This window comes from Crocodylus siamensis, chromosome 5 (assembly GCF_052110815.1).
Source record: "Crocodylus siamensis isolate JL-2025a chromosome 5, ASM5211081v1, whole genome shotgun sequence".
Lineage (NCBI taxonomy): Eukaryota > Metazoa > Chordata > Crocodylia > Crocodylidae > Crocodylus > Crocodylus siamensis.
In genome coordinates, this window is record NC_143399.1 from 106,884,559 (window position 1) to 106,907,370 (window position 22,812).

Sequence of the window (22,812 nt, forward strand, 5' to 3'; positions counted from 1 at the left end):
CTTACTAAGAGTTAAAGCAGTAGGGAGTGTGAGGGAACACAGCCAAGACTCCTCTGCTAAAAGCAGCAAAAAAGTTGCTCCATTCTTTTTCTTGCATGGCAGGGATCCAGCTTCCTCACCTCCTGTCCCTCTAGAAATGGGTGACATAGTGAGAAGAGGATCTGAAATGTGAGCAAGAATAGGAGCTTGTGCCTGCCTAGGGAATTCACTGGATTCCAAGGGTATTTATACATGTGCTTTAAGAGTCATGGGTGGGGGGTCACTTTAATTAGAGGAGCTTTGAGAGCCGCTCATTTAAAGCACCTGAAACATCATCAGCCTGCCCTTATTGGAACATGGCAGAGGGGACACTTTAACTAAAGCTTGTCAAATGAGCTTTAGTTAAAGCATCCCCGCCACCGTTTTTCAGTATGGGGACACTGATACATGTAATGCTGGAGTCTGCTGGAGCTTGGTATTTACCACACTCCAGCAGACTTGATTAATCGAATCTGCTCTGATGTGCTGTAACTACAGCGCATCACAGCAGCCTCACCGCACATGTATAGGTGCCCCAAGGCTTTACAACCAGTAGTTGAAAAGCACTGACATTTGATATTGGAAATATGACTTCACCAACTGCAACAGAAACAAAATGAGATAACTGAAATACCTTGAGAAGGAAACTTCCTCCCATCATATGCACACACACACACACATGCACACTTAATAGGGAGCAGCTAAAGGGTGCAACTTAAAATCATATTCATCTGAATATAATGCTTACTTCACCATTGAATTGGAGACAGTGTCTCTAGTATTTTAGTAGTAAAAATATATATATATATATCTGATATATATATATATCTGAATATATGAATCTGAATATATATATCTGATCACTTTCTAAAAGGGACAGTTGGTTATATATTTTAAGAATTCATAGTTTCTGGTTACTTCCTGGACAAACTTAGGACTGGTTTCACTTCAAGCAAAGCTTTTTTGCAGATTACTTCATTGACTTCTCTTACCTTCAGGCAGATTTTGAAAATGTGTATTTCCTTGGCAAATGGCAAGCAGCAAACATAACATTCTTTGGCATGTGCCCATTAGTTGCCCCGAAGGAATTAATGTTGTCAGCCTGATTGACACAGAAAATTAATTAGGATCAGTGACCTAGATGACTTAAATATTACTGAACATGTAAAGCCACAGTAAGATGATCCCAACAAAGGATTTTCATTAATAAATTCAGCAGCACAGCAATCTACTCTCTCAAAAATGTTAATTGCGGTCAGGGCTGCAACTTGCCCAGTGGGCTGTTGCTGTAGAATGAAAAGTCTATTTTGCTTCTTATTTGCCTAAGTATGCTGCCTGGATTACTGGTAAAATGACCGGGAAGAGGGAAGGAATCATGCATGGGGCTACGTAGTCTTCCTATAGAGGTAGGCAAGGAATAAGTAGGCAGAGTATGTAACCTGCAGTCTTGATCTCCTAAAAGTACCAATATTAGTATCTGAGCAGAAACAGTTTTCCTATGGCTCTGCTGTTGATTACAAGCAGTAGCAGTAACACCACCCCTGAAGTGGCAACAAGGGAAGAAGCTGGAAGTGAGCTGTGTCAAGCCCAACCTCTCTGGTCTCCTTTTAGGAGTAACATAATTGTATAGCGTCTAATGCTTTGGACAGAAAGTAAGACTACAATCCAGTTCTGTGGGGGCAAATATTGTTGTCAGTGGAAATATAAATTCTTGCTTCCAAAATACAATTATCTGGATTTCAAAGAAATTCGTTATTACTTAAGTACCTTAAAATACTCAAAAAAAGTGTTTGCTAACTTGGGAAACATAAATTTACAAAGAAATGAACCGTTAGAGCATGGATTAAAAAAGAGAAAGGCATTCTACAAACTGCAACTGCAGAGAAGGAATAAGATGAAGTCCTGAAGAAATTATATTTAGTATCTGATAGACTTCTACCCAGATGGTTAAAAACATAGAGGCTGCAATATATATATATAGCTGCAGTGCTATACACTTTGACCTGTGAAAAATGACTAGCTTGCTCTTTTTCTTCAGTAAAATGCAACCTTTCTGACCCAGACTGAGCAGAGTCATGACCAGAATCTCTGAGCTGGCATAATATTTTAACTGCAAAGGCCCTAATAGTTTGAAAGACTGGAGACCTGGATTTCCTATTTAAGTCATGAGGAATTGAAGTCACTCAAGCTCAAATCCTCAAAGGTTCTTAGGTGGTAACCTCCATAAATGTGTTCAAAAGGAAAGTTGATACCTAAATAACTCTGAGGTATGGCTTACAAGATTACCTGCACCCCTCTTTTCCCACTGATTTTTGCTAAGTTGTTAGTTATTAAGTACTTATCTAACCATGTAACCAAAGGACTTGTACATTTAAAAAATACACTTCTTGGCTTGGCTGCTGACAGCAGCAAAATATAGTCTGCATTTTAACCAAGTAGTGACAGTTAAAAAAGGCTTTCATATATATATATATATAGGCAGAGAGAGATGTCTTACCTTCTGCACCTAAATACAGTTTATCTTAAATGGATCATAATTAACCACACACACATATGTATATGTATATGTATATGTATATGTATATGTATATGTATAAACATGTGGTCACTTTTGTACAGGAACAACTGTGAACCAGTTCCCAACCAGTTACATTCTTGGAACAGTTCATGTGTTATGCCTGTCCACATCCTCAATTAATGGTTCTACTAACCCAGTGAATTATAGCAGCTCAAATAGGGATAGGGCCCCAGCCTTGATATGGTTACTACCCCAAACGAGTTATTTATGCATATTTAAGCACATAACAAAGGTACAGTTGATTTAGATTTCACAGTCCAAATGAAGGAGTAATCCTTAATTTCTATAGGGACATTGCTGCTATAATTCACTGGTTTCTTAGAAACATTAATTGAGGGTGTAGACAGGCATAACACTTGAACTTTTTCAGGAATGTAACTGATTGGAAATTGGTTCACAGTTGTTCCTGGGCAAAAGTGTCCACATGTACATTGCTAAGATTTGTAAGTAGAACCCTCACCTTTTGCTGCCAAAATGCCATTTGGATATGTAAATCATTGTGCCTTTCTAGAGACAGTACCCAGCATTTCCCCAAAATTGCCCTAGATGGGGAAGAAGATTCAGACTGGGGCAGGGTGCGGGGATTGCAAGGTTCTGGGAGGCTGTGTGGCCCTTGGCTGGACCTTCTGGGAGTTGGGTGTTCTGGGTTTCCCCCATCTAAGTATACTCCAACTTTTTAAACTCCTACTCTGGAAAGCTGCCTTGTTAATATTGCCTCCCTTGTAGGGATCCTGGATGGTGGAGTACCAGACTCAGCTGGGAAGGGGAAGACAGGGAAGGGCTCACCAAGAGTTTTTTGCTCCCTGCATCTGGGCTACCACCACTGGGCTGCACCCAAACCACAGCCCATGCCTCAGTTTTCCTACCTGCCACACCTGCACAATCCATGGATGTAGTTGCCTGCACACTACTGAACTCTGAATGTTGGTACCCAGATAGGAGGTGACCATATATGCATAGCAGACTCACCTTTCAGAGCTTAGGTTGAGTCCCAGGCTTGAGATCCTGCTGTTTTGATTGGTGGAGCCCATCCACCAATCAGGAGGCAGCAGAAGAAATAAAGTCATGCTCCTTTCCTGAGGTGAGGGGGAGAAGAGCTCCCCTGGACCTGATTGAAGACTGTAAACTGTCAGGTCTGGAAGACTTCGGGGTGGGTGGAGCCCTGGAGTGTATAAAAGGAGCTGCATGCTTAGCATGAGGGGCAGATGCAGTGAGGGACTCAAGAAGAGTGGAGCCAAAAAAAGCTGGGGAGCTCTCCCTCAGCAGACAATAGGCCCAAGGCTCCTAAAGCTGCCACTGGAGCAACAGCCTTAGGTGTGGTGCAAGACCGCTCAGGCTGTTGACAGAGCACAGGGACAGTGTATGGAGACCTAGCCCTGGGAGTGTTGTGAGACTGCTCGGGCCCATCACAGTGCACAGTTCAGTGCATGGAGCACAGGCGTTGAGAGCCGCAAGTGGTGGCTTGAGCCTACAACCCCAGCAAGGCCTTGGGGGCCGCAGTGAGGCAGCTCAGGCCCCATCTCCTGGCAAGCAGTCAGGTACCACAGTGTACAGGGTGGTGCATAGACCCAAGACTTGGGAGCCAGGAAGCAGCAGAGGCTGCTTGGGTTAGCCACTCAGCATGAGGATGGACAGACAGAGTCTGAAGGGCCCAGCCTGTGCTAAGAGAGCCATAGTGCTGAGCCAGGGCATGGGGAAATGGTAGTGCTGCAGCATGAAGCCCAGCATCCAGAAGCCAGCAGCAGTGGTGCAGCAGCTGAGAGGAGCTGAGCCCTTTGTGCCCAGAGTGGGGCACAGGGTGGGAAGGAGCCCAGCAGTGCAGGAGAGGCCTGGAGAGGTGCTCCAGCAGAGAAAACCCCATCGAGCTGTGCCCTAACGACCGCCACCTGAGGGAGCGTGAGTCATTGGACCCTTGGGGTGGGCAAACCCAGAGAAGGGGCTGGGTGAGCAGCCCCCTGCCTAGACAAGGCCCTAAGGGGAGGAGCCCCTGGTGCTTCCTGGACACCCTTTGCAAGGGACCCCATTGAAAGAAGGACTACCTCTTGTCATGGGTCAGGGACTATATCAAGGAAATAGAAGTTATTATGATTGTTCATGTTTGTGCCTTATATTTTGCAATTGAAATGTATTGTAATGTTGTATATAGCATTATTTAGGGTTTGACCTTGTTTATTGGTTGATGTTCACCATGTAAATATATGTATATGATATTTAGTTTTATGTTTATGTATATTATAACTCAATAAATTGTATATAGTTAAGAACTTTGGGCTTGGGCTAACTCTATAGAGGAAAGAGGGATCTCCCTCTCACAGCACCCCCTCCTGCTTACCGATCCCATCCTATTGAGAATAGAGCACCCTTGGGTGTACCTGGGTTACATATGTATATAGGGGAGAAGAGTAAAGGGGGTTTTGAGTCCCTGCTTCTTCATTCCAGGGCCTTGCTGCTTTAAGACTTCCCACTGTCTCCATCTCACATCACATCTTTAAAAAACTTTCCCTAGAAATCCCCTCAAATACTAAGCATTGCTAGCAACGGAATAGAAATGTGTGTGCAGGATGGAACCTACAAGGCAGGGTTGGCTGCAAGAGTACAGCACAGAGGGTAAGGAACAATTAGCAGTTAATGGGCTAATTCACTTCACATTAACCATGGGATGACAGCTATTCTGTACTATTAAGCACCCATTGTGAAATGGCTCTGTTTCCCCCCCGTAATGAGTAAAGTATGTAACAGCAGATGGAACCAGAATGTAGTCTGCAGAGCTGTGATGACTGTGCTAATTTGGACTATGACGCCCAAAAAATCTCTGGGGGTTGTGGGGAGGCAAAAAAAAGAAAAAAAAAAGAAGAGAAAACAATTTAATGAGAAAGTGTTCTGGAGTGAGAAGAAGAGGATAGTGTTTGCACGCCCTCTCATGGAGACTGATCAGCCCTATATAGGCGTAAGGTGGAGTTTGGGATCCCATTAGCTGGACTCAGCCTAAAGGGCTGTTGCAGACTACTGTTTTTTGGAGTGTTCTGGGACTAAAAGCTTGATTACAGACACCTCCAGATGTGTAGGAAGGAATTAAGGAGCTGGGTGTATATTACCACAGTTGTGGATGTTCCTTTATCTTTTATCTGTTCCCTCCCTTTGACCTATTGGGTTGCGACCCTAATCCCTATGATTTTCTATATAAAAGTGGGAATTCCTGCTCTGTTGTTTGTGCTAATTTCTGGGGCTGTGGAGTTGGCACATCCCACCACCAACAAATAACTGTTACAGGCACAACCACCCACCTCAAGCAGGGAACCACATAATCCCTTACCTAGAACCTGGCTAGCCACCCTCCTCTCTCCCCACTCCTTCCATAAGCCTGGGGCCCCTGCCAAGGGTTCCTAGCATTGAAATGAGACTGACACAGAGGCTTGCATGTGCTGGTGTTGGCTTAGAGATGTTTCCCATAGACCAGTCTGCATAGGCAATAGATCTTTGGGCAGTAGAATACTGGTTGCATCTCAGAGCAATCTCATTGCTCTACATGGGTTTAGGTGGGGATGAGGACTAGTGCAGTTTTGGATGCCTGGAGGACTCTTGGAAGTCTTGGATGACTGCCAGATACTAAGCACAGAATGCTCTGAGTCCACATGTAACATTGAACAAATTTAACAGATTCAAAATAGCACTTGATTTTCCCAGTGTGCTTTTGAAACATTCAGGGCAGTTTAATCCAGTCTAAAGTGGTCTGTATGTCTAGGATCTTGGGGTTGAAAGTGTATTTAAACATTTGATTTGGCATAAGGTACAGCCAGGCAGATGAATGAGGGACACTTCAATTGAGGACAAGCAGATGTTAAATCAGAATATAAATTCTTCATATACAGTGAAGAATTGCACTCATAATAAAATGGGGAAAAAAAGAAGAGAAACAGGGTAATTTTCAGAATGAATAAAATCCTGTGTTGAGAACCATTTTCATACACATAGTACCTAAACCTGCCTAAATACACTGTCTAGATTGTGTATTTTGTGATCTGATGAGACTGAATTTGAGTAGGTGTAGAATTATCTCTTTCCTTGCCCTGTCACCTTCCTGAATAACCAAAGTGCAACTTACAACCAACACTAAATTACCTGAATAAAGGGTAGGAGAGATGCTATTAACTGTGCTGGGTATAGAAAACTCCTACCCCCCCAATTCCTACAGGAATAGGATCTGGAGATGTACAGGGCACCTAATGCATACAGAGCAGGTAATAAAATCCCTCCTTCACTTTAGTCAGATAACTCTGTTGGTCACAAGCTTCACCTTGTTTATCCACTTGGTGAAATGGAATTCTATCCAGTACATCCTCTCCCAGAAATCCAGTTTGAGGTTTGAAATCACACTGAATTAATTAAGGTTCCAAAGACTAATCATACTTTATTTCTGATACAACAAGATGGACACAGACTGGAGAAAACAAATAAATGAGCCCTTGTACAATTTTTCCTGCCTCAGTTTCCTCATCCCACTTGAGCGTTCTTTAGGCTTGTGTCAGAATTCTCTATAAGTTTGGGATCTCCATTCTCTTTCTCCATATGACTTTTGCAAATTATGAAAAATCCCTTAGTCCCTCTCTCTACCACTCCTTCCTTTCGCTTCTGTTTTCTCCCCTCCCATTTCTGCAACCAATTTCTGTTTTCTTTGGATGTTCCACAGATAAAAAAGAACACTTCTGCTATCAAAGCATCACCCTCATTACAGTTGTTAACTCAGTGCCAGGCACAAGAATTTCTGCTGTCATCCCCTGTGAGTTTTAGTATACTATTGAGGCAAAAGCTGCTAGAGCAGGCAAAATGGAGGTTTCAGTCTGACACACTTAAATACAGACAATCCGCAGTCTCAGATAGCATTTAAAATCTGTTCACAGAGATTCCCGAAATCATTACAGGTCTTGTTCAGGATACTAACAGACAATATGTTGTTAGTCAAAAGAGGTCAACATTTATAAGCAGCCACTGAATATATTTTGTAAAAAAAATGTACCCTACTTGTATTTGCTTTTACAAAATAATTAAAGAACCTGGCTAATATTTTGACTTCTGCAGATAAAGTTCTCTTATCATCATTAAACACTATGTATGATATGTGTATGTATGCCAGGGTTTAAATTCATTAAATCATCTTCTGGCAATTTATTCTATTTTGTCAGGTTATATGGGTAAACGTTATTTTTTTTTTGCTTCCCTTAATGCTACATTGGCCCCCCACAGTTAGGGATCAAGTAGGAGGCACTACTGTCATGCCTTTTTTTTAATGTATTTTTCTCAGAAAAATCAGGCAGCATGTCTTTCATGTAAATTACACAATCAGTATTCATCAGCGTACACAGATTAGTTTGTGCAAAATAAGGTACTTATTCAGCTGGCAGGAGAGCATGCAAGCTTATAAAGAAACAGAAATTAAGGCAGATAGGGGGAGATTGGCAGAGACAAACAAATGAGAATTTAGAGATGGAGGGCGGGGGTGGGGTGAGGATATAGGTATCAGTTTCTTTTGTACAGTTACATCAACCTGGAATTTCCAGACTATATTAGAGATTAACCTGAACTAGAATCCTTAAAATAATAAATCTTTTTTTTTTCCTCCCTCCCCACCTTACTTCAGATGGAAGGGACCTGCATGTAGATCCAAATCTAGATTTCACATCTGGCCATTGTCTCCATAATCAGTCTTTCTATAATAATGATTCTCTGTATTTCCTAAACTTACATTTCCCACAAAAATAATATTTAGCGCTTAGTCAGTCTGGTTCACCTGCCGATCTTTAAACACGTGACTATTTTACCTAAGACAAGATTATTGGCCCTGTTCAAATGCATTTGTGAAGAGGCATAACAGCCAGGGTCTGAGCCCTGGGTGGTAGCAGTGGCAGAAGCAGTGCCTGACTGGGCCAGCAGCAGTGGTGGTTGCTGTTTATTCAGCCCCTCTAAGTTGGTGCCTTGTCTTCTGCTCATTATTGCCACCTACACACGTGCCCAATGTCTGCTCCGATGCATGCTAATTTGCATGTGCTGGTGTTGGCTTAGAAATGGTATTTAAAATGTGTAGTTTTTTGGAAATTGGCTTATAGGTATACTGATATGCATTATAATGGTTTAAGACAGGCAGCAGGGGTTAACTGATTTCTACAAAGCTTGGGTCTCACTCACACAGAGGTTCTCCAGCTTTGGAAGTAGACAGGCTGTATAATAGGACTGTGCAAAACACCATTGTTTCGTTTCAACGTCCTTTTTGCCGTTTCAAAGGAACACTATTTTGTTTTGTCATTTCATTTCATTTCAAAGCACTGTCCCATTTCTTTGTCAAAATTGTTTTGCTGTATTGACGTGTTTTGACTTTTTGCCCATAGGCTATAATGGGGAATCATGAAAATGCCTAAAACTTTGTCATGTCATGCACAGGCTCAAAATGCATTGATACAGCGAAACAGTTTTGATGAAGTGAAACAGGACAGTGCTTTGAAACAAAATGAAATGATGAAACAGAACATTGTCCCATGGGGCTGCAGAGCTGTTTGGAGTGCAGCCCTGGCTCTCCCTGCCTCCCACCACTGGGCTGCTTCAAAATGTTCTGAGTGCCCTCATTTCATTTTGAAGCTATTTCAGAGCTTTTTGTTTCATTTTGATTTCACTGTTTCGAGCTCAAAATTCATCAGAACAAAACAAAAACACTCCATGAAATTTCACACAGCCCTATTGTCTAATACAACAAGGCCAACAAAAACATGTTGTTTGGAAAAACAAGGCTGGGAACTCAGGGAGTATGTACCATACTGCCCATAACATGAGATAAGTGGCACCAGTTAACAAGGCCTCAGAACAGGAGGGCCTGGGTCCTGGTTTTGGGGAAACAGACCAAATTAGGAGAAGGCCTGGAAGACTCCATGAGCATGTGACCACACAGAGGAACCAACCAGAGATAGTCATGGATGAAAAGTTCTCAGGAGTCATCAGGAGGGTAGGAGAATACAAAAGCAGAGACTTAAGAGTAAAAAGGTTTCTCCCTGTCCCTCCTCACTGTCCTTCCCTTTGTCTCATCTCTCCCCATCCCTCCCCATCCTTCTCTCTGAGAGGGGTCCCCATCCCTGTCCCCTGAGAATGGTCCCTGAGGCCACCATGGAGGGCACGTAACCATCCTGTCTCATACCCCTCACTGGAGAAGAGGGAAGTGGGCCTTGTTATCCCACCTCCAGATTGCTGACAGCCTGAGGACATCTGACACATAAGAAAGAGCCTCAGAGTGGAGACTATGACCTGGCCAGATGTACTTTGACTCTGATGACAACCCTAGGATTTGTTAGATGTATAGAATTGCTTGATTGTTTGTATTGTTTCTTTTCTGTTATCATTGTATATCCATAGATTTGCCTGTTATTAAGTGGGAAGGTTGTGGTTGATCTTAGGGTGGGAGGGTGGGTCCCTGCCCCCGGAACAAGGCCCCTGGGTCCTAAATCCAGAGTCAATGGTCAGAGAAGATGCGAGCAGACTTGATTAGTCAAACGAGCTTTAGTTAAAGCACCCCCACTGCCATTATAAAGGGAGGATGCTGAATACATGAAATGCTGCAGACCATAATAAAAGATCCCACTTCAGTAGGCGTAATCTGTTATAGCAGTTTAACATGATTTAAGTCTGTTGTGTAACTCTCTTTAATTTTCATTGAAGCTCTGCACATTTCAAAAGACGTGGGAAGAACTTTATTATTATATTAAGATACATATTTATTAGAGTATAGTGTACTGCCATCCAATTGCACTGATAAAAAACTGACAAAGTGAGGTAACAATTTATTACTGTCATAATGGCACCACAGCAAGAACAGCACCATTTACAATACAAAGAGGCAGGTAATGCTTTATGTTTTCTTTCCAAAAGATTTTTGACACTGATTGACCCTTTATAAAAAGTAAAGGTTGAACTTTTATAAGTGAATTCATCTGTGATGTTTCTTCTTTTACAGGGAATTCTTTGTGCAGTTTTCTTTCAGAGAAAGTAGGTGTCACATTTCCCTGAATAGTATGTTAGGAGCTGAATAGTATGGTAGAAATCAATATCTTTTCAAAAATCTTAGGGAGCATACTACTTTTGTCAATTATGGAGTCTTTTGATACTCCTGAAAAATATTTGTCTCCTTCAGTAATCCTGCCTGAAACTTGGCCCTGTCATTCCTTTAGAACAAACAACTTTTAAATGCTTCCTTTCTGAGAACAGTTGTATATACTAAGAAACTGCAATGCTAAAAATGGAAACATTCCTAGAGTTGCATGGAATGGGGTGTATGACATGGAGACACATGTATACAATCAGTGCCTTGTTCTTTACAACAGTTACTTTGTTTTTTGTTTTACCTGCTTATATGTTATCCTTCTAATTGTACTCATTATGCTACTTTTCTACCATATGCATATCTAGTTATCTTTGATTCAAGGAATGCTTATTTTGGCTGTGGACAGACATTTGGGGAGGTTAGATTGAGATAAAAATGACTACCTGATCTAAGCTAGCTCAGGATGGGGAGGATGGGGGCATGCAGGCTCTGGTAGATGATGGAGGGTCTATGAGAAGATCAGGGGGTGGGAGGCAGGTAGAGTCCACAAGAGAACTGTGAAACTAGCAGAATCTGCAGGGCGGTTGGGTGGTCTCCTTTCCACTCCCCAGGACTAGGGGCTAGTTTTAGTCTCCTCCCAACCCCAAGACAAACATCCCCCTACATCCTGTCTGCCCCTCCCCACCCCAACTCAGCTCCCAGCACAGGCAAATGCCAGTAAAACAAGCACTGGGAGTGGTTTGCAGGATGATGGGCTAGGATGGACAGGGGTGTAGGGATTGTACATCTGGGGATGGAGCAAGGGGCCATGTGTTATAAAAATAGCTCTGTACCATAGCTAAGGGAACCATAGCCCTGGGGCTGAGGCTGGGGCTAGGGTTGTGGCTGGGGACAGGGGCATAGCTATCCCAGCCCTGGGGCTTTGCTGGGAACTGTACAGAAATTCAGGACAGATAGATCAGTCTAAAAATGGCCAATCCAATCTAAATTAAGTGTGCCTCAGAAGTAGGGTTAACTTAGCTTGGATTAGTTATTTTTAGACTGTTCTAACTTTTCCAAACTTCTGTACAGTTTACATTTAAATCTACCTAACAAATGAAAGGTCCACAATTGGGATAAGTTAGATAGGGTGGCCATTTTTAATGCAATCTAACCCTGTAACTTCCCTGAATGTCTGTTTCCAGCCTGTGTATAGATTTATTTTAGAGATATACAGTATAAGCTTTCTTACCAAAGTCCATTTAATCAGATTTAGTTAGTTTATAAAGTGAAAATCTACCTTGCCTTCTGCCTGACTTCAGACTAACATCTCTCTGCTCATGGAATTATTTTGAAAGACTTATCCAAAATAAAGTGCTGAAGGAAATAGTTTCCTCTTAGCTGTAAGTTTAATATGGAATAGTATTTATTCAATTGTTTTAGACATCTTAACAAAAGTTAATACATGGAACAAAAAAAGAGAATTCCTCAGTACTATAATGGTTTAGAAGTAGAGAATGGAACAGACTGGATACCTACCCTTCATTTAAGATATTAGCAAGAAACAAGTTTCTTTGTAGAAACAAACAGAAGAAACAATTGCATCCCCATCTCAGAAACACATGTTAGCACTGAAGACAGAGACACAAGCAAGGCACATGTGGGAAGATGTATTATACTTAATATTGTTCGTAATTATTTGTATATCTATAGGGTATGTGTACACTGCACAATTCAGTACGATGAAAAGATGCCCTACATTTAAGTAGCCAGGCTAAAAATTATCTGCTATGTCCATATATCTTATCTATAATGAGCTTGTTCACTATAAGGGAAAAGCCAAATCTCAACAACATGATTAATAAATATTATTCAAGTAGCAAGAATTCTTTATGATGTCTTTTCTGGATCTACTGTTTAGTTGAGAGAACTGTTAGACAAGGTTTTGGGAATCACATGCCCTTTCTCAGGCCCTGAAATATTTATATTTTGAGATCAGCAAATGGAAGCACATTATTTCTTTACATTTTACTTATGAATGTATAAGTCTCTAAAATATTCCATTCCAAATTAAATCCCTTTTATTCTTTTTGTCAAATATGGTGCAAAGCCAGCTGCTCAAAAAATGGAAAATGAAGTAAAGTAATCTTACTTAACATCCCTTGAGTGTTTGTTTCATTATCAGAGTTGATAATACAACAAAACAAAGCCATGCCAAAAATTATGTGTACATTGAGCCTAAAATGATCCATCTGAAACATTTTCAGATTTTAAAAACTTTCACAGATGCTACTAGCAATGAAACTGAAAAAAAACTTCATCATTTTCAGTGAGCAGCCCCAAGCAAGGCTCAGGGGGCATCCAGTTTTTTGAAGAATTAGGGAAAAATTGGTTTTGATCCATTTTCAGGTCAAAATTAAATTATGAAAAGAATAAGACAAAAATTAAAATAAAACATTGTGTCTAATTAGGTATCCTGGCTTTTGTCTAGCTCTAATTATGGTAGTATTAGGTATTTATTTATTTATTTATTTTGCCTGCAGAATGCTTGCTTCATTCCAAAGGCAAGTATTTTTTTAATATTTCTTTTTATCTCCCTTTTTCAGTATTTGCCCTCAGGCCTTATTTCATGTTTCATATTTAGACCTGAACTAATGAAATTATGATTTTCTTCCTGGGATTAGTATGGTGCTTTTACCATAACATATAAATGCTTTACAAAATATTATGAATTTAGTTTTGCAGTACCTTTGTGAAGTTAGGTATTGTTGCATGCTCTCAATGGTGGGGAACTAAAGCACATAAAGACTGCAGCCAAATTGCCAGAAGTGTCCAATCTTGAGTGTCCAATATGACACACTAAGACCTGATTTTTTGTGAGTATTTGACATTATATTATTATATGTGAAAAACACAGCTCCCATTGACTTCAGCTATAGTTGAATGCCCTACACTTATCCAAATCAAAACAAAAATGTCTAAATTTAGGCATCTGGCAAGTTCCCCTTTGAAAAGATGAGTTTAGATTATGTACCCACAATTATATGAGAATTCTGTGACACATGCAGAGAACCAAATTCTCCAGTACGTCACTCAGTTGCTTTAAATATGACACTATTTTTTCTTTTTATGTAGGCTCTTGACTCATTGATTTCACATTTTCCTAAGAAAATGAGTCCAGGGTCTTACAGATTGAAAAAAAAATCATTCATGGAATTTTAATTCATCCCCACAGTACTTTCCATCCTGTGAAATGTATGAGACAGGGACCTTAGAGAGGGCAAGAGAAAAGTATGTGTGCATATTGTTCATACTACATAACACCACAAAAGCCACTTTAATTCTGATATTTCTTAAAATCTCTGTATTGTTTTCCATCTAACAATTATAGAACTATCTTTAACCATCAGATTGGTTATACTGTCATAAAAGGAAATCAAGTGGTTTTGGCATGACTTATTCTTAACACATCTATGTTGTCTGCTAGTAATCATCCCCTCATCTTCCAGATACTTACAAAATAACTGTTTATAGTAACATCCTAGGCACCAAAAGGCAAGTTGACTGGCCTGTAATTCTCCAACTCCTCAGGTTTGTTTTTTTTTAAACAAGAGCATTATATTAGCCCTTTTCTAGTCCTTTGAAACCATACTCATCATCCAAGATTTTGTAAATCTAATTGCCAAGGGAAGATCGGGGGTGAGGGGCAGGGTACAGGCAACTCCCCCACACACACTTTGATTCCTGTTCCACTGGAAGTTTAAAGCAAACTGCCTGGCAGGGGCAGCTTCATTTCCATTCAGGTGAAGCTGAGGAAGTCAGCTGTCTTCATGGCTCAATATTATATACTTAATTTCTAATCTTTTCACTCCATAAGTCTGTGGGGGATGGCAGGGTCTGGAGGAGAAAAATGGTTATCAAGGTGTTGGGAACAAGGGGGTTATGGGTGATAGTGGTCAGATGGCATGAGGGCCTCCAATGAGATATGGATGCTCAGGGTAGCAGGGGAGGGTTCAGTGGGGTGTGAGACAGGTGGTGAAGAGTTGGGGGCTGGGCCATGATTGGGTTTACAGGGTGTAGTGGATTCATGGGGGCAGTGAGAGGGCTGGGTAGGACTCAGTGAGGTATGTGTGTTATGGTGAGGTCCAAAGGATTTGGGGAGTGACGGTATGAGGCTATGGAGGATCTGTGGGATAGTGAGGGAGAGAGTGGGGACAGAGGCTACGGAGATTCATAGATTCATAGATTCATAGATGCTAGGGTCGGAAGGGACCTCAATAGATCATCGAGTCCGACCCCCTGCATAAGCAGGAAAGAGTGCCGGGCCTACATTACCCCAGCTAGATACACATCCAACCTTCTCTTGAATACCCCCAGGGTAGGGGAGAGCACCACCTCCCTTGGGAGCCCGTTCCAGACCTTGGCCACTCGAACTGTGAAGAAGTTCCTCCTAATATCTAATCTAAATCTGCTCTCCTCCAGCTTGTGGCCATTATTTCTTGTAACCCCCAGGGGCGCCTTGGTGAATAAATACTCACCAATTCCCTTCTGTGCCCCCCTGACGAACTTATAGGCAGCCACCAGGTCGCCTCTCAACCTTCTCTTGCGGAGGCTGAAAAGGTCCAGTTCCTCTAATCTCTCCTCATAGGGCTTGGCCTGCAGGCCCTTAACCATACGAGTGGCCCTTCTCTGGACCCTCTCCAGGTTATCCGCATCTTTCTTGAAGTGCGGCGCCCAGAACTGCACGCAGTACTCCAGCTGCGGTCTGACCAGCGCCCGATAGAGGGGAAGCATCACCTCCTTGGACCTATTTGTCATGCATCTGCTGATGCACGATAAAGTGCCATTGGCTTTTCTGATGGTTTCGTCACACTGCCGACTCATGTTCATCTTGGAGTCTACTAGGACTCCAAGATCCCTTTCCACTTCCGTGCCACCCAGCAGGTCATTTCCTAGGCTGTAGGTGTGCTGGACATTTTTCCTCCCTAGATGCAGCACTTTGCATTTCTCCTTGTTGAACTGCATTCTGTTGTTTTCTGCCCACTTGTCTAACCTGTCCAGGTCTGCTTGCAGCTGTTCCCTGCCCTCCGGCGTGTCCACTTCGCCCCATAGCTTAGTGTCATCTGCAAACTTGGACAGAGTACATTTCACCCCCTCGTCCAAGTCGCTGATGAAGACATTAAAGAGTATCGGTCCAAGCACCGAGCCCTGCGGGACCCCACTGCCCACACTCTTCCAGGTCGAAACCGACCCATCCACCACGACTCTCTGGGTGCGACCCTCCAGCCAATTCTCCACCCACCGGACTGTGCAGTCATCCAAGTCACAGCCCCTTAACTTGTTCACCAGTATGGGGTGGGATACCGTGTCAAAGGCCTTCCTGAAGTCCAAGTATACGACATCCACCCCTCCTCCTGCGTCGAGGCGTTTTGTAACCTGGTCATAAAAAGAGACTAGATTGGTCAGGCACGATCTACCTGCCACGAACCCGTGCTGGTTTCCCCTCAGCATAATTTGTCCTGCCGGGCTCTCACAAATGTGAGCCTTGATAATTTTCTCAAAGATTTTGCCAAGGATGGAGGTGAGACTAACTGGCCTATAGTTACCCGGGTCCTCCTTCCTCCCCTTCTTGAAAATGGGAACCACATTGGCCCTTTTCCAGTCCTCCGGGACTTGACCCGTGCGCCACGAGCGTTCAAATATTCCCGCCAGTGGCTCTGCAATGATGTTGGCCAGTGCCTTCAGTACCCTCGGATGGAGCTCATCCGGGCCTGCCGACTTAAAGGCATCCAGTTCCTCCAAGTGACCCTGCACCACCTCAGGGTCCACGCATGGAAGTCTGGTGCCTTGCTGCTGCCTCCCTACACTCCCAGTGAGAGACTTGTCATGCCTCTCACTTAGGAACACTGAGGCGAAGAACTCATTGAGGAGTTCAGCCTTGTCCCCTCTGTCCGTCACCAATTGTTTCTGCCCATTTAGCAGGGGTCCTATTCCTCCCTGGGCCTTCTTTTTACTCCCTATATATCTAAAAAACAATTTCTTATTGTCTTTTACTTGGGTTGCCATCCTCAGCTCCATGGTAGCTTTGGCCTGTCTAACTGCCTCCCTACAAGCACGAGCAGAAGAGGTATATTCCTCTTTGGTGATCTCTCCCTGTTTCCACTTTTTATGTGCTCCCCTTTTGGCCCTTAGTCTGCCCTGGATTTCTCTGGTCAGCCAGGGAAGCCTCCTGGCCCCTTTCCCTCTTTTATCTCGCATGGGGATCGTCTCGCTTTGTGCTCGAAGGATAGCTTCCTTAAGGCACAGCCACCCTTCTTGGGCTCCCATCGTTTCAAAATTACTACTCTGCAGTGCATCCTTCACTAATCGCCTGAGTTTGCTGAAATCAGCTTTCCTAAAGTCCAGCACGTTCACCCTACTGGTTACCTTACCCACTCGACGCCTTATGTTGAATTGTACTTTTAGGTGATCACTGTCCCCCAGATGGCTACCGATCTGTAGGTCCCCTACTATGTCATCCCCCGTTGCCAATACCAGATCCAGTAAGGCATTCCCCCTAGTGGGACCATGTACCTCCTGCGTCAGGTGGAGGTCCTGTACACAGGTTAAAAACCTGCGTGAGCGGTGGGACTTTGCTGTCTGTGTCTCCCAGCAGATGTCCGGGTAGTTTAGGTCCCCCATGACCACCGCCTCTTTAGCTTTTATGGTCTCTGAGAGTTGCCTCAGGAGCCCCAAATCTATTTCTTCCCCTTGATGTGGGGGTCTGTAGCAGACCCCTACCACCAAATCCTTTTCTCCTTGCCCCCCATGTAGCCTAACCCACAGTCCTTCTACTTCCTCATCCTTTGATTCTGTCTTGATGAGGGTTGATGTATATTGCTCCTTAACATAGAGCGCAACCCCTCCCCCCCTTTTCCCCACTCTGTCCTTTCTGTACAATCTATAGCCCTCAATATGTACCGCCCAGTCGTGGGATGGATCCCACCAGGTTTCCGTCAGCCCCACTAAGTCGTAGTCGTTTAGTGCAACCAGGAGCGCTAGTTCATCCTGCTTGTTCCCCATGCTCCTAGCATTAGTATATAGGCACTTGAGCCCTGTGATGGCAGAGACAATCCATAAATGTTGGTAAGGGGCACTTTGAGGCCATGGTTGAGTACCTAGGGGGACTCATGTGGGGATGTATTTGGCCAGGTCTGGAGCAGGTAACAGCTCTACCTCACCCCGTGTATCCTGTCCCCACCCCACCCCCCCATAGAAGGTGCCCACTTCACCTTAATCTCATCACTCCATACTGTGCTCCCACAGACTCAGTTATATTTGTTTTTGTTTGGATCACAATGTGATCCAGCCCTAGAGTCCTAGCATATTAATGAAGTTTCTAGTTTATTTTCTAATTAGAAAAATATGTGTTATGAGATGATGATGCACCACATCATCTGCACCCTACTTTTCAAAACTTAGCTCACCCATGTTAGTGGCTCCAACATTTCTTCATCTGGAAGATAAAGTACAATTCCGTGGACTGCTAAAATTTGTCATAGGTTTCTCACGTGCTCTTTACTTATAATTTTCATTCCTTTGCCTTCTTTACTCATATTAATTTTGCTAATCATCTGGTTGTGGTTTATTTGTTGTGCATGCTAAATCAAGGGAGGTCATCTCTGTACTCCTTTACGTCTTTATTAATTCCTTAACACAGCTTGACACAATCCATATTTGCTTTCTCAGGAACTCTAGTAAGTACTTTTGAATGGGGCTTTACAATCGTATTATGCATTTATTCTTGTTATTGTCTTGTTACATTAATACATTGTCAGAAATCATCCATCATGTAGCATCATTTGATACCCACACAAGTCATCAGTAGAGTTCAGATAACTAATTAAACAACATAGACACTGTCATTTGAGTTAATGGTGTAACTGGTAGGAATAGTGTAGAACACCAGCTTCGGGGGAATGAAGGATATGTTTTGCCAGTGGATGTCATAACTGTTTTTGCACAACAACAGAATGTAGAGACTTGCTGCTGCTGGGCTTAAGTACATTTAAGGATGTAAAAAGATGTCACTTTTGTACCTCTGGGAAAAAAAAAATGATGATGGCACAACAGGCAAACAGATACTTCTCATCACACCATAAATTCCACAAATTTGTAGTGATAACATAGGTGGTATAGATTTGTGTTGCTGCTATATGGCAGATGTCTGTTTTCTTTAAGGCAGGAGAGTGTGGGAAACACATAGCTTCCTATGCTTTCCAGCTGTCTCAGGTAGGCACTCCCAAGGCTTCAGGGGCCTAAGAGGAATTTCTGGGGGGTGCTGGATCTAGGCCTTGAAGTTCTGGGCTCACTTGCCCATGTTCCCACATTTGCAGAGGAGTCCCCAAAATCAGACTACCTGGGTACATGTCTCTGAAAATGGGGAAACTCAGTCTTTCCCTATTTGCAGAGGTTCACTTTATATATTGTGTCACAGGATCAGATCTCAGCCACTTCCAGGAATGGCCAAGGCCCAGCCCTGAAAGACAATAGGAGATATATGTTTCACCCAGCTAAGCAGATCAGCTGTGCCAGGACACATCTTCATTTGTTATACCCTTTGAAAGGGCATTTGCATTAATAGTATAAAACTTTCTTGCCTTGTTGTAGTAGCCTGCCTTCTTTCCCTTTGGCAAATTTCAAGCACTTGCTTCCATACTTTAAAGCTGCTTATTTGAAGCTTTGAGTATACTTTTTTTTTTAATGTAAGCAAAACAATGACGTTTTCTCAAACTCTCCCCCCCCTCTTTCTTTTGAATTCAAAAGAAAATTCAGCCTTAGGCAGACACCCTGAATAGAAAATCACAGCCTGACAATTAGTTTGGTTAACTTTTATAAGCAGACAAAGACAGGTTTTTCTACTGGGAAATGCTGTGCAACCTTGAATATAGGTGGTATTATCAGCTCTGCCTGTATGAAAAGAAACCATATATGAATCTATGTTGTATGCCACAGAGATCAAAGTTAAAGCCAAGCTTTTAAACCCAGCTTGGAATCTCTTGGTTATTTGAATGCTTGATTTCTGATCTTTAATACACTACCTTTACAGTAATTTTCAACGCTGAAGTAATAAGATGCTGAGGACTATCCTTTCCCTTCATCATACTGACCACGTCTACATGAGATGCTGACTGCACAGTAGCTCATTACTACCGCATAGTAGCTTGCTACTACTGTGTAGTAGCATCACATGGTACAAAGTGTGATGTGATGCTACTGTGCACTAGTAATGACCTGCTGCACAGTCAGAATAACCAAAAAGCCATGTGCTGACTCTACTGTGCAGTAACACCAGTCACCTCTTGGCTGGTGGAGGTGTACTTATGTATGCAGCAGCCTTGTGCCCCAGCCAGCTGGGTCAGCACCTACATGTATGCTGGTGTGGAGTAAAAAACTCCACAGCAGGATATTACTTGCATTTATAAGTACTGCCCTGCTACAGAGTAATTTACTGTAGAGTAAACCTACCTTGCAGCATTTGCACATGTAGGTGCACCCTCTAAACATCTCGGCATCTACACATACAGGGCTATTAGGTTGGAGTAAACTAATAAACTCTGTAGCAGGGTAGTACTTATAAATATAGGTAATATCCCACTGTGGAGTTTTTTAGTTTAGTCCAACCTAATAGCCCTGCATGTGTAGATGCCAAGATGTTTAGAGGGTGTACCTACATGTGCAAATGCTGCAAGGTGGGTTTACTCTACAGTAAATTACTCTACTGTGAACCCATCCCAGGCAGGCTTCTACACATGTGTGAATGTGGGAGTATAATGGGGCCTCTACCCCATTACTAGAAGGGGTAATCAGCTTGAGCAGGGCAACTTGGGTGCCCCAGCCCCTTGCCAGGGCTTTCCTGTCCCTTGCCTCCCTCCCCTCACCTCAGGATCTCCCTCTGAGGGCTGTGGGAGACCAGGAAGTCAGGTGACCAGGGACACTAGAGAGGATAAGAGGAGGAAAAAGAGAAAGGCAGCAAGCAGCCAGAAAGGGAGGAGATCTGGGGTTGTCCTCAAGTGAACCCATGAGGAAGAGGGAATCAGTGGAGTTGCTGTCTCAGGATAGCAAAGTGAAATTTGCAGGTAAGTTTTGCTTTTGTTTGCATTTGTTTGGGCTCTGCATGAGCCCATTAGTAGCCTGGGAAGGGCTTCCAGCACCAGCTGGGGATTTGAGTTCTAGCAAAGCAGGGAGCATCCAGGAGTAGGGTGCAGAGTAGTTTCCCTGCTATACTGCAAGGGCAGTTTGGGTTCCAATATTGTGGACCTGGAGTGGGACCCTAGGCTGCTAAAGCAAATATGGGCAGTGGCAGAGGTGCCTGGATAAATGCACACCTTTGAAAATGGGCTAGCCTTCCAAGTGTGCCTCAGGGCAGCTTACAGGGAAGAGATTTGCTGCTCATGGGAACAAACTGCTCCCACGCCTGCTGGCCCTGCAGTGCCCCACTGACTCCACCACTGCTGCTGCTGACCCCCACAGAGACACTGACAGTGCACTCCTGGATGCTTCCACCAGGGCTGTCCATGTGCTTCTGGGTCTCCAGCCCTGCTGCCTCTGCGCTTGCTGGGCCAGGTAGGACTGGTTATTGAACATTATCTAGACTACTTGGGATGACGAACATTGGCTTTAGTTGTTCTGGATGACCCAGGCCACTTTCCAGGAGCTCCTCAAGCAGCTTCACCCACACCTGGAGCAGCAGGATATTATCATGTGGCAGCCCCTCCCCATGGACACCCAGCTAACCTTCACCCTGCTCAAGCTGATGACTCCCTCCAGCCTCTGCTTCCTCAACCCCATCTTGGCATAGACAACACACCACTAGAGAGGCTGTTCTGGAGTACTTTCTGTTCCCTCCAGAAAGTACTGGGACACAGCACTCCAGGTGCATAACCCCCTGGAGATGGTGGCGGGGCTCCGTGCCCTGGACTTCCCTCAGTGCATTAGGTCCCTGGACAGGACCCATATCCTTGTCACCTGCCTGTTCTATTGTGACTACCCCTATTACAGCCATCAGGGCTTCTACTCCATTGTGCTCCAAGCAGTTGTCAACCACTGCCACACCTTCAAGTGTGAGTTCCTGCTGGGCAGGCAGTGTCCAAAATATTTATGTCTTCTGCAACTCTGCCCTTCCAGCCCTGGTATAGGGCAGGTACTTTGGGCTGGACCTACAGCTGGGTGTGGTAGCACTCCCACCCCTCCTCGTAGGAGACTGCCTACTTATTCCTCCCTTGGTTCATGCAACCCTACAACAGTGAACTGGGATCTCACCAGGCACAACTTAGTAGCAGTGCCTGCACACTGGTGGAGTATACCTTTTGCTGCCTTGGGGGATGATAGTGTATCCTCACAGTCCACCTCAAGATTGCTGAGGCCAACATCCCCCCAAGTCATCACTTGAGAGAGTCCAGCGGAGAGCCACGCGCATGATCAGAGGTCAGGAAAACAGATCTTACAATGACAGGCTGAGAGCCATGGGACTCTTTAGCCTGGAAAAGCGTAGGCTCAGGGGTGATCTGATGGCCACCTATAAGTTTATCAGGGGTGACCACCAGGATCTGGGGGAACGCCTGTTCACCAGAGCGCCCCAAGGGATGACTAGGTTGAACGGTTCACAAACTCCTGCAAGACCGTTTCAGGCTGGACATAAGGAAGAATTTCTTTACTGTCCGAGCCCCCAAGGTCTGGAACAGTCTGCCAGCGGAGGGGGTTCAAGCACCTACATTGAACACCTTCAAGAGTAAATTGGATGCTTATCTTGCTGGGATCCTATGACCCCAGCTGACTTCCTGCCCTTTGGGCAGGGGGCTGGACTCGATGATCTCCTGAGGTCCCTTCCAGCCCTAATGTCTATGAAATCTATGAAATATGAAATAAAATCACTGCAGTCTGTGTGCGGCATAACATCTATGAAGCCAAAGAGGAGCTGTTTTGTGAGTCCTCGGTGGAAGAGGCACAGGGGATGGAAGATGCCTGGCACTAGGAGTACCAGCTGTGGTAGGACCACTGCCATAGTGACAGTGGCAGCCCCCACCCTGCTGAGACCCTGGGTGATCTATTTATCCTTCAGCAGGGTCCAGGGCACTGGGTGCAAGAGGCAATGGCTGACCACCTCCTGCACTCCCTGCTG